The sequence below is a fragment of the Leiobunum rupestre genome, chromosome 6 (assembly GCF_980474605.1).
Source record: "Leiobunum rupestre chromosome 6, qqLeiRupe1.1.hap1, whole genome shotgun sequence".
Classification (NCBI taxonomy): Eukaryota; Metazoa; Arthropoda; class Arachnida; order Opiliones; family Sclerosomatidae; genus Leiobunum; species Leiobunum rupestre.
The window spans coordinates 33354140-33367405 of NC_143389.1; the positions used below are offsets into that span (position 1 = coordinate 33354140).

General features: G+C 33.9%; 1 protein-coding gene across 5 annotated transcripts in view; it reads left to right on the forward strand.

Moving 5' to 3' along the window:
* The first annotated feature begins 240 nt into the window (after nt 1-240).
* Nucleotides 241-13266, forward strand: part of LOC149940642 (potassium voltage-gated channel protein Shaw-like) — a 208664-nt gene continuing 195638 nt past the window's right edge. For all 5 annotated transcript variants that reach the window (XM_090178085.1, XM_090178088.1, XM_090178090.1 and 2 more), the window contains exon 1: nt 241-849. The gene's annotated coding sequence lies outside the window, so the exon portion shown is untranslated. The remainder of the gene's footprint in view (nt 850-13266) is intronic.

Consider the following 13266-nt stretch of genomic DNA (forward strand, 5'->3'; position numbering starts at 1 on the left):
GTTGAAATGGAAGAGAAATCATCCAACGCTTCGGCGGAAACCTAGTCAAAAATAAAGAGCGTCTGGGGAGAAAAAATATTTCTTTGGAAGTAGTAGCGAAACTGCGCAGTAGAGGCCGTTAGTGCAGCCGAAAGCGAGTTGATGATGTAACGGAGAGGGGGGTGAGAACGGCGGGGGCTGGAAAGGGTTCTAGCCGAGGCTGTGCAGTCGCCGAAATCGAGCGGTGGAACGTCTGGAGTGAGTCGGCTGGCAATTCCACGATCGAGGAAAACTGGCGGCCCGCGCTCCCCAGCCAGCCAACTACTTTTCGCAGCCTACCACCATTTTCTAGAAATCCCTTTTCTCGCGACCGACGGAACGAGCGGCGCCCCTATGATTTGCGTTTCCCAGCACGGAAGTTCGTTTCTACGACACCCCGGTTTTTTTCGCGTTTCGTTCGCCGCTGCAAATCGCCACGTTTAAAATAATCCAACCGATGAAAATAAAGAAGTCAGCCGCGCTCGAACCGGAGTGAAAGTGGATTTCAATTACTTTTCTACGAATCAACGAAAGTTTTCAAAATAGAGAAAATAAAACGGAGATAATTGAGCGACACCTTCTTAGCGACGACATGAAGAACTTATTAGCTCGGCGGACGAGTACGACGTCACTAAGCGCGACAACATGTCCAACAATGTCCGTAATGATCAGACGAAGATTGGCTTGTGGCAGCGAGGACGCGTCTCGCTAGAAAATTCTTGTCGCTCTAGTTGTCGTAATAACTGGGAACAGGACGCACCAGTGACCTCCGTAACAACATCGACCAAGTTCTGGATGAGTGTTAACCCGTCGCTTCACTTTTTACCCTCCGTAAGTACTCGCCCGAAATATATTTCACTTTATTTATCATTAGTATTCTATGCTCGCGAGAACTGGTTGAGGTTTTGCTACCGCACTTTGATTATCCACTAGGTGGAACCTTCTATCCACGAGATGGTAACCATTGTTAACTGGTGTACTGTACGGCTAATTTCCATCACAGTCTTCCGTAATTGGAAGAAGATGGCAATGGTGTAATGCTAAGCAGCTCGGGCATAGAAATAGTTTCCGGCTATTAGATCAGGTTAGATTTTCGAGGAAATAGGAAAACGTTTACGAAACCGTATTTTATCGGGGTCGAAGCTTTTAAGTAGAACGATACGTGCGTTATACTGCAGTCACGTCACGAAGCGTTTGAGGTATAAATATATAAAATAAACATATGAAAGCAATTCTAATAATACAGAGGATAAATAAAAAAAAACTAAATAATACGAATTACATTTTATTAAGAGTTGGGCAATTGTTTCGTTAAATATATAAACCAACACCTATAAAAAGATTTCGTGATTTTACCGATAATAACCCGATATCATGATCTTAATGGTATTAAACCGACACCCATTTTTTAAACCACTATTACAATTTAATCGTTGTTACTAAAACTGGTTATTGAACCGATATTACGATTTTCACGATAGTAAACTGAACCGATACCACAATTTTACCGATATTAATCTGATACCGATGTTTAGCTAATATCATTATTTTTATTGATATTAAAGCGATACTGATATTTTAAATAAATTCACGACTTTTGCGACAGTAAACCGATCCCGATATTTGAACCGATAAATAGGGTCGAAGCACCTATAAAATTTCTTTCTTTCCAATTTGATGGTTTTAATTAAAAGAAATTTGATGAATTGTTTAGATATTTGTCATATTTTATAGATTGTATAGACATTTCGTTAATTTTACTATAAATTCTTAGAAATTTCGGTAATTTTTCTATGAGTTCTTAGAAATTTTGGTAACTTTCACTGGATTATAAAATTTGGTTCGATTTTCTGTATATTCTTCAGAAATGTTGGTAACTTTCCAAATATTATAAAATTTCGGTAAATTGTCTATAAATTCTATAGAAATTTTGTTCATCGTCTTATAGATTCTATAGAAATTTTGATCATTGTTTTATTGAATGTATAGAAATTTCGGTCATTGTTCAATAGATTCTATAGAATATGCCATCATTGTTCTATGGACTCTATAGAAATTTCTGTCAATGTTCTATAGATTCTATAGAAATTTTTGTCATATTTATTTTTGATTTCGATTAGAATTCTATAGAATTTCTAAAGAAAGTTTCCGTAAGGATATCTTTCGTGAAATAAAGAGATTGAAGGTAAATGTAGAGGAAAGCAATCATTCTGGGGTTGGTCTATAGCGTATAGTGGTGTACGGTATCGCAATGCGAAAAGGGGAGCTGTCCAGTACAAGCCAGATTTCTCTCTGTAAAGAGGAAAGAGAGATGCTACGAAGGCCTAGATCCGACCGAAATTCTCGGCCCGGATAAAAGACTGAGCGGCGGCACTGGCCCCCTACGATTTTCGGATCTCAAAAATCTCAGTCAAAATAAATGCTTACCGGAGTGTTTCCTCCCCCCCCCCGCATTTTTTTACCATAAACATTTCATGAATTTTATTCAATTTATTGTTTTCCACAAACATTTTCTTTTAAGCATTTATATATATTTTTTTTTCGCGGACTCGGAGAAAAAAATACGCGAAACGGAGAATGAAATTGAACAAAGTGGAAGCATTCAATAGAATAAATATTGACTTAACATTTATTCTACTCGGGCTTTTTACGTAAGAAAACTTTGATCCACATCGCCAACTCTAGTGCTATAAGCTTTTAAATCTGGTTACGAAATAAGGTTTTTCATAAACGACTTATTCCATTATGAAATCCCCAATTGAAAATGAAGGATTTACGATATTCGTTATCTACTATATAAAATCGATATTCTAATAATACAAGTATAGCGATTTGACTTTTATTGATATCGATATGCAATTATAGCGACGGTTTTCATATCGAATATCCATGAAAATGCGACAGTCGCGCGTAGATTATTGGCAAATAGCTTGCCCTCAATACACGGGGACTTTGTTTACTACAAAATATAGAATTGGGCTCATCTTAGAAAAAACTTCGAGTTAATTTATCTACTAAACTAATAAGGGAAATCATTTTGTAGATAAATTATAATCATTCCAAAGAATAGCTCTAAAAATATCCTTAAAAAATACTTTGCTAATAGTTTTCTATAAAGAATTTATCAAATATATTCTAAAAAACTAACTAAGCTAACAGTATTCCATAAAGAATTGTTCTAAAGATATTCTAAAAAAATTATTAAGCTAACGGTATTCTACACTGAAAAAAATGTGTTCGGATATTGAACACAATACATGAACACCATCATGCATCACTTTTCTGCTCATGTTCAAAAACGAGAACGTGTTCAATTTGAAATATGGTCAGTTTTGAACTTGTTCAATTTGAAATATGGTCAGTTTTGAACGTGTTCAATTTGAAATATGGTCAGTTTTGAACGTGTTGAAGTGGAAATATGTTCGGGTTTTGAACGTGTTTATTAGGTCATGTGTTCATGATTAAAAAGTGTTCTAAATGTAATGTGTTCAGGTTTTGTACGTGAGTTACTGGAAATGTTCAGCTTGTGAACATATTGAAAATCTGCGGACCCTTATACTGTTGTAAAAACCCTTTAAATTGAATATTTATTAATATTAAAAGACTAGTTACAAAACGTAGCTCTTGGAAGGTCTGAAACTCGGTTAACTGTTTTTTCAATTAACATAGCTTAAATTATTAGATCAGGGTTTTCTACACTTTGATACAGTAGTCACTAACACTTGTAAGTGAAACTTTAGGCCTTGACGGGAAATAGTAATATTTTTAACATTTATTCTGCATAAATTTGTAAATTACTAGTACAATAGTTTCTAAAACTATTTGTAAGTTTCAACAACTCAGTAAATAAACTAAAACTTACCAAACTTTACGACAAAGGCGCGAAAGATAGTTCGTTCGTATCTGTCCTATGCGAATTTTTGCCGCGAATTCTGAAACTCTCTAGATAAGAGGTCGGAAATCACGGTAAAGCCGAATGTAGATTTTATCACTATAGAACACGAAACCATAGATCATGTTCTTGAATTAACATGTTCACAGAAAAAGTGTTCAGGTTTTGTGTTTAGGATATAAATTTTCATCTATTTCGAAGGGAATAACACTACGAATGGCAATGTGTTCACAATAGAACACATTTTAGTCTTCGTAACATGTTCAAGCGTTCAAATTCTAATCGTGTTTATGTATAGAACATTTAAATGTGTTCAAAGCCCAAACACACTTTTTTCTGTGTATAAAGAATTTGCGATAAAGATATTCTTTGCCAACAATATTCTATATACATGTAGAATTTGCGATAAATGTATTATTAAAAATTACTTTGCCAACAATATTCTATAAAGAATTTATCTTAAATATTCTAAAAACTTACTTTAAACAATTTCGCTAAAGGTAGTAAAAATATATTTAATAAATATCATGCAATAAGTTTTCAATATTTTTTTTACAGAGTGTCTATAGAAAAAATGAAGATTTATAGTACGAATACTCTATGTGCTTATTAGATCATGTTTGAATTAAATAAGTTAAGCACGCTAAAACAAACGAACCGTCATGGGTCTTTATATAGAACAACACTACCCATTTATAAAACAGCTTAATATATAAACTATATCAGAAGAATGAAATATTTCTTACCAGAGATATATCCATTTCTGTGAAGGTTATGTTTTACGCCAATGGACCAATTCACAAATTGCGTACACAGAAACAATCATTTAGAAAGAAGCTCGCAGAAGATCGAATTTAATGCTTTAATTTATACTTAAAGTTTTTGAACGCCATTACCAAAAAAACTTCCATCACTTTTTTAAGCCAAAACTACAAATAAAAGTTAAACTCATCGAACTTTTTAGCTAATTTAAAAATGTCTACGTTCCCGATTGTTGGCGACATCTGGAGTGGTTAGCACTTTCGCCTCTCAGCAAGAGGTGCCGGGTTCAATCTCAGATTGTTGCACTGGGTGAAAACTCGGAACAACTCCTTCCGCGTAGAGTTTGCAAGTTCTCTCCCCAATGGTTTAAGGGGTTTTCCCCCGAGCACTTCGGTTTCCCCATGCTCGATCGCGTGGCATGCAGGGCTTGCCACCACCCTCCTACGCGTTGTAACCCGGCAAGCTGAATCAATGGCTTCAAACGTCGCTTGATGACTTAGGCCTAATGTGGTGCCTTGTTTATTTATTATACTGTGGCTATTTAAAAATCAACCGTTAATGGCGTTATCCCCTGTAAAATAATCTTCTCCCTAGTCAAATATTTATTGTGGTTTCGTCCCTGATGTAAAAGGGATTTGTAAATTTACAAAGAGCGAATTAAAAAAATATTCATTCATTCATCGGTATATAATATTAGCAGAATATTTAGATGCATACTTATCTCTAAAATATATCATATACTTCTGTTATTATTCAAAAAAAGGGGTACGCGTAGGAGGCAGGGAGATTTCTAAAGCAATTGGAAAATGAAGGGCGGTAGAGATAGTCTTAATATCTCAGCTTCTTTCTATGCGCCGGAGATTTAGAATATATTTATGGCAGCCCGTACTTTGCATATTGCAGAAGCGCTACTCGCTTCCTAGTAGCGCGAAAAAAGGCATTTTTACCATCGAAAATAGTTTCCCGCTTATTCCTCCTTTCAAACTGTACAAACTTCACCTTAGTCGTTCCGCCCGCCACGTACTATTCTTCCAAATAACCTAACTAGAAGGCAGGCCGAGGAAGAGAGAAGACGGTAAAGTCTGCCTTAGTCAGAGTGGTCCGTTGCTTGAAAAAAAAACTAGCGTGCAGGGCGGCTTTTGGTAAGCTCTTGGATTCCCAATCGATGGTCGTAGCTTGGCCCACTCTCTCCCTTAAACATATTTTGGTCTCCCCCCTCTCCGCGCGCGCGCGTATACTATGTAGTCCAGCGAGATCGCGTGAGTTGGTTATACTCTCTTTTTAGTGGCTCGGTTGGCCTATAGAGGACGCTGTGGGCGGTTGGCCTGTTCCTCAACAACTGTTGCGAGTCGCGTTTTTATACCGAGTGGCCCTGCCAATGAATAGATATTACGGGGAAAGTTCCTATACGTCTCCCAGCGGAGCAGCGCGCTCTGCCGAATGACAAGTTTATCGTGTAACCAAGAACGTGTTTAAGTTACTGAGAAAATAAGAGTCGATCCATTTAGTGGCGCGTTAATCGACTCAAGTATGAATATTATCGTCGAAATTTCGTAACTATAATTTACTAAGCTCGAAAATGATTTGTCTCGAATCTCAATATCTTCCAATTTTTTTTGTATTTTTGTTTAAATTTGTATAATCTCGAATCTGATTGGTCTTTTGTTAATAATGGATTGGTATCGTAACTAAAATATATATTGGAATATAAATTCTCGAATCTATGTTATTCAGATTCGATATTATTCCAATTAGAATAGATCGTGTTCAGTTTCGATATGCTTTCATTTCGAGACCAATTCATTAACCAAAACGTTATAGGACATTCAGATTCGAGATCTCAGTAAGTCTTTCTTTTTTAGTAAAATTTTTGTTTTTATTGAAATTCTAGAAAATTAATTGGCAATTTCCGTTGTTCAAGTCAAAATTTACCGGGAATATAGCTAAACGGTATATATTACCAAACTTCTTTGAACCTCCAGACATTCACGTTTATAGATTTTCCAAGGCTGCTAAGCTTGTACACCTGTTTAATATGGTTTATTAATTAGTAAATGTCATTAAGTGCATAATATATCTGTTAAGTTAGAAGTATTCAAATCTAAGACGTAAAAGTGAAACTTGTAAATTTGTATGGCTCTTGGTAGTTTTTTTCAAATCTTCTGCATGAACTAATTCGTCTTATGACGTAAAGGGTTAAAATTATATTTTCTAGGGATACTTAATTATTTCTAAGCCAAATGTTCCAAATTTAATTGTTTTAGATAAAAACTGTATTTTCGTTTGAAAGATAGTAGGCTAGACAGCAGATCATATTAGCGGAAATGCAACGTAGACTACAACGTTCTCAGTAACATAAATAGGTTTAGGGTGTAATGAAAATGTACAAACCAATTATAAAACTTAGTAGTCGAGAATCCGTGAAGGGAATCATCATTTAAAAAGATCATTAAAGAACTAGAGTCCAAAAAAACCGAAATACCAGCCAATATAATATAAAATTTAAACAAATATTTCTTACAATCCTCATAGGGCGGTATTGCGTACTTTCCCGCTGCGGGGGGTTGCTAAACCAGCCGTGAAACCAGCCGTGAAGAGGGGTCAAAATCAGTCGCTCTTTCATTTACACCGACGCGAGGATAAGTTTCGAAATGGAGGTCATTAACAAGACTAATTAAACAAAACTAGACGATAAATAAAAAAGGTACAACCCTTTGAAAAATACATTTGATAATGGCACTTAAAGTCAAAATAATAACCGTATTATATTAATAGGACTTATAACGATATAAATTTAACAAATAGCTTTTCCGTAGTAATGAAAATGCATACATTCATAACGCGTTCCAACAATTATAGTTAATTAGGTATGTACTGGATTTAGGCATTATAAAATAAGCCCGAAAAATTAAAAATATCGATAATGAGTTAAATTTAAAACTGACCTCTTTAATACGGTGCTGGGAAGCTCGATATGATATTACAAATATAATAATAACACACTTTTATTTATAAGAGTAATGTATTTGTTGTAGTAAGAACGTTATTTTTAAAGGAAACACGATATTTACGGAAAACAATCACCATTTTAGGAATTATCCACGTACTAAACCACGATGCAACGCCGATAACATCAAAAGCTTTAGTACGAAGCCATATGATTTGAACCCTGCGGGCCTTGCAAATACTAGAGTTTAAATTCCCTTTAAGATACATGACTAATTTTCATCGCTCGAATTCTAGGAAACGTTTCGTAAAATATGCGTATCGTGATGGTTCCATGTTCTCGGATCGCTCTCGAGTCCATTTCTAATTTAGATTATATTAGGAGAGCAGTCTAAGAGTGTTCCCAGATCAATCTCTGAGTACTCTGAGAGCGGTTTTTACACATACAAATCCCGAAATAAAAATACAGACGTCACCAAAACATTGCAGTAAACCTAAAAACATTCGTTGTTAAAGATTTTGTTCCGCGAACAAATATCTTATTCTAGAGAACTTTCCCATTAGTAAGTTGCAATCTTAGACTGGTATATATAGCAAAGATATTATCACTTATTACCAAGAATCAAACGATGGGAATTTCAAATGTTGTAAATGTATTTGAATGCGCTACCTTATTCAGAATTCATCATTTTAAACGTTACGTTTCTAAGGTTACAACTTAATTACTTTCCCAGATGGTTTTCAGTCCTACTTTCAGATTGAAATCGAGTTGGATTTGATCTCTGTTCCCAACTTTGAAGACTAGGCCTTGGCGAAACGTTCAGAATAAACAATTTATATTTGATCAATACGGTTTTCAATTAAATCCTCAATTAAATTAATTAAGCTCATTTATCTCGAAGAGAAACAAAAGGGTAATTAGAGGACATCGTTTTATTTACTATCACAAAGTTAATTACAATTAATATAATACCACGTTTCACTTACTATTTTAATAGAACCTAATCGTAATTTTTATTTTTCTACAGTCCATTACATTTGCAAGTACTTGGCATCTAGGAGCAACAAACACAAGGAGAATGCAGCTAGCCTTAAACAGGCTAACGCAGTGTTGTGTACAAATTTCATTAGACGAACCTTTACGCCGAACGTTTTCCCAATTTTCCCCTTCCGACGGCAGCTGGCACAACTTTTGACGGGTTGCGTTTTCCTTGTGTGGGGTGTTGTGTTTGTTGCTCCTAGTTAGCTTACTCTTTGAGCATGAGGTGTATTAGGAGCAACGCTAAAAATCATCTCAACAAAGTATTAATAAATAAATTCTTGGTTCACAATACCCAGCTATATAACCTGATTGTAACATTAGTGCTCGGCAGTCGATTAATTTTTAGCCATGAATAAAATAAGCTCGGCGATATTTAAATAACCAATAGTTGAATAAAAATTGAAAAATGTTTAAATACTCGAAAGTTAATAAGCCTATTATTTAAATAAAACAAACAATTATTTAAATAAATACCACTTTTATTCAAATAAATGCTTGGTTGCGTAAAAAAACATAATAAAATAAGTTAAAATGATATTCTTTTTACCAACGTTTTTTTAAATAAATCGGAAAATTTGTGGATAATGAATAAACAATTCCGAGCACTATGTAACATGCAGATACCTAACTTAGCTAGGTTTCCGGGGATCTGAGGGACGGTAAATGTTTGTTGAGAACCGGTTAAGACTTTAAGAATTTGGTTAATTTAAATTCGTATCCCAAATATATCTTCAAATATAGTAGACAGTATTGAATATTTAAGCTGTTACAATAAAATAATTTTCTAATGTTAAAAAAAGATACGAAGTTATAAACGAAAATTTAATAAAGTATTTCTGGAATATTTTGAAGGAAGTAAATGACGAAAAAGTTTTATTCCGTTCTATATCTAAATCTCATTTTAAGATGGAACGTTTCTTTAAGAAAGATGTAATGAACAGGGATAGATCCTTTCTAAAAATAACTCTTTTCCCCTTCTTAGTTTGTGATGAGTCGCTTGCTTTTCTCGATTTTTGCCAAGAGAAAAATTATATTATGAAAGTCCTACAGAAGTAAACTATGTTTTTATGATGATTTTCGCCGGTTTAGCTAAGAATGTATAGAAAATACTTGTGTCCGAAATATATGTCACAATTTAGGGGCTATAGCCCCCAGATTGGCTGTTACTAATATACAATTTTACAATGATACAAAAAGAAATTTTTGGCTTCTGGAACTGAAAAATACGAAAAAACGTGTTCTTCACCATTTTTGCTTGTTACTAACTGTGCAACGGATTTTTAGGAAATTTTCTGCGCTTCTATATTGAAATAAGTGTATTCTAATGAACTCAAAATATACTTTGTTCCTTCTTTGCGAAAACTAACTTCATATACATTTACCATTTCCGGTAAATTTATATTTATTATATTTAAGTTGGCATTAGACTTTATTGTACAAAACCCAATGAACTTGGCTTGGTCAAAAATGCAGGCTTCTCTGAAAGAGTCATAGCAAACTATAAAATGAAATACGAACCAGAAGGGGAGCGGACAGAAACGATTATCGATTTGATGAAGGAGAGTCGCTCGATTAAATTGTATTTACTTTTTATTATTACTCCGTCTCTGTTTTGGGGGAAATGTATAAGTAGATTTGACTTGACGTCATCTCTGTATGTTTAGTGGAAAAGTCGATATAAAAGCCACAAGATTTATTTATTTAATACGGTAAGCAAAATTTTTTTCCAACACTAGACAAATCCAATTGCCAACCAACTCGTTATTCAATTTCACGAAACCCTTTGTTCCATTTCACGATCTCGACATTTAATTTCGCGAACCCTATGTTCCATTTCACGAACCCTATGTTCCATTTCATGAACCCAATGTTCCATTGCCACCACCCTCCTACGCAATGTAACCCGGCCATCTGTTTAAAGACATCATAAAGGAGTTGGGCCTAAGGTGGTGCCTTGGGTATTAGCCTATCTGATTATTATTATTATTATTGCATGAACTCGACATTTTATTTCACGGAATTTATAATAAATTACAGGAAATAGACATTTTATTTAACGGAATTGATATTAATTTCAAGAACTCAAAATTGTTTTAACAGAATTGATATTAATTTCAAGAACTAGACATTTTATTTCAAGGAATTGATATTAAATTTTACGAACTCAACATTTTATTTTACGGAATTGATATTAATTTCACGAACTAGACATTTTATTTCACGGAAATGATTCTAAATTTTACGAACTCAACATTTTATTTCACCGAATTGACATAAAATTTCACGAACTCGACATTTTATTTCACCAAATTGTTAATAAATTTCATGAATTTCACATTCAATTAAAATACCTTGTATGCGCTATTACAATTTAATGCAAATTGAGAGTTTTAAATATAACTTTAACCCGGCTATAAGAAACTAAATATAAAAATAACAGGCATCTGTTTTCTCTCATTAATTTAATGACATCAGTTTAAGAAGATTGTAAAGTTATCCTCTAAATGAGAAGACATTCCTTTCAAAAAGTTTATGGTCCATTACCCTAACCTCACAGCGCCAAATGACCATGATTTGAATACAAAACATTTCAAATATAATTTCGTAGACACAGGGCCTTAATTCGACTTTGAAAACTAAAAAACATGTTTACAAATCCGTTTATAGTCGATTTAAATTTCGTAATGGGTCTACTCTAACGGGAACATCAAATTTTACGATTTTTTTTTTAAATTATTTCTATAACGTAAACACTAAAGAGTAGTCATTTGAACACAATAGACTTTTAAGTGAACCCCTTCGTTGGAAAAGCGACTTTTTGTTTTGGCTAAATAAATGCCGCGTAAGTTTCTTCAAATGTTTTTATTTTGTTTAGCAACGACCTCACAACTGACGTACTGCTGACTCAAGCTCGTGATAAAAATCAAATTATATAAAAAAAAAATTGTTTTGGGTCCAATCATAATGACATTTAAGAATGTAGCAGTGTGACCACAGAATATTTTAAAATCCTGTAAAGGAATTATAAGAAATTTATCATTGAAATATAGGAAGAAAATTGGGAGAAGAAAAATATAAAAAGAAAATTGGGATAAATAAAGAAAAATATAGGAAGAAAATTGGGATAAAAAAGGAAAAAATAGGATAAAAATAATTTTATAATAAGAGAAAATGGTTTTAAAAATTGTTTAAAGGGGCTTAAGTATTCAAAATTAAGTTGATAACCGTTAAAAATAGTCGAAAACTATCGCCGAACATTGTGGAAATAAGTGTCGTTTTAAAGACTTCTAAGGCTAAAATATCAACTATTTTAATTTCTTCAGACTTTTGAGTTAAAATATAGGGTATTATAGGAAATTAAATTAAATTATAGGAGAAAAAAGGAAGGACGTTAAATTATAGGAAAAAATAGGAAATATAGGAACTGTGATCACCCTGAATGTAGATTGGCGATCGTGTTCTTCAGTAGCAACGGCTCTAGAATTGGACCAAAATTTACAGATTTTTTAATTAAATTACCATTGAGATTTTTGGTTCTCGAGCTTAAGTGACAGGTCCTAGCCTTTGACCTTAATCTGCACTAAGACATATTTGAACTTCTAAGTGTGCTCTCCCGGCGAAAAATGAAATGAAACCGTCCATTTACAACCCCCAAATTACTCCCCTATATTAGGGCTAAATTAAGAAAAGAAAATTGACAGGAAACGGCTCTTAACCGATTGGAATGAGCCTAAATTTCAAATATCCATTAGGTACTCTGAGATATTTGATGTCAATTTGCAAGTCTATAAAATCGTTGCCTACGTTATTATAGAGGCTCGCGCACGCCTACTGATAAGGGGGTACGTTTTAAGGACACGACGACTTGTTCAATTGCTTCTAATTCACGTAAGATGGCTCTCAATCTAGACTTAATGAGAGGTTTAACATGAATTAATAATAAACCATTTGGAATTTAACTTTAAAGAAGCTAAAAAATTTAAATTACATTCAAATTGGTTATACGCACTTTAAAACGTCAAATGTCAGAAACTAATTCGAGAAATTTTCAGTGCACGGACCTTTACAATAACGTAAGCCACGATGAAAACCTACGATTAGGTAGAACAATCAGCGCGCGTGTTATATTTCACGAGATTGACGTAGAACATTTTTAAAATCAAAAAATTTAGAATTCTTAAATTAAGTTGGGTCATTCCATACGATTTCGACCTCCCACATCACCCTTTAACCCCTCGAATGAGACCCCTCAGAAATAAAAATAATAATTTTTACATCCAATATCCTGGTACCAATTCCAGTTAGGACTATATAGCATCCGCCTCTGAATTGACCTTGCCGAAATGTGTAAGACGGTCTAATTTTGTTAGAATAAAATTTATATATAAAAAGTTATTAAACTTTAAGCGAAGGGGTACTGAAATCGAGGTACGCTATACCAAACAAGAGCGAAAATTAATTTTCATGGTATGAATAGTGTAGCGGTGTGCGCAACTAGAAAAAGAGTTAATTTTCCATTGAGCACAGAGGTTTACTAGCACAGAAAACCTTCCCAAAGCTGCTGTAACTGTATATGCTTAATGCCAGAAATACCTGAACCGAAGTT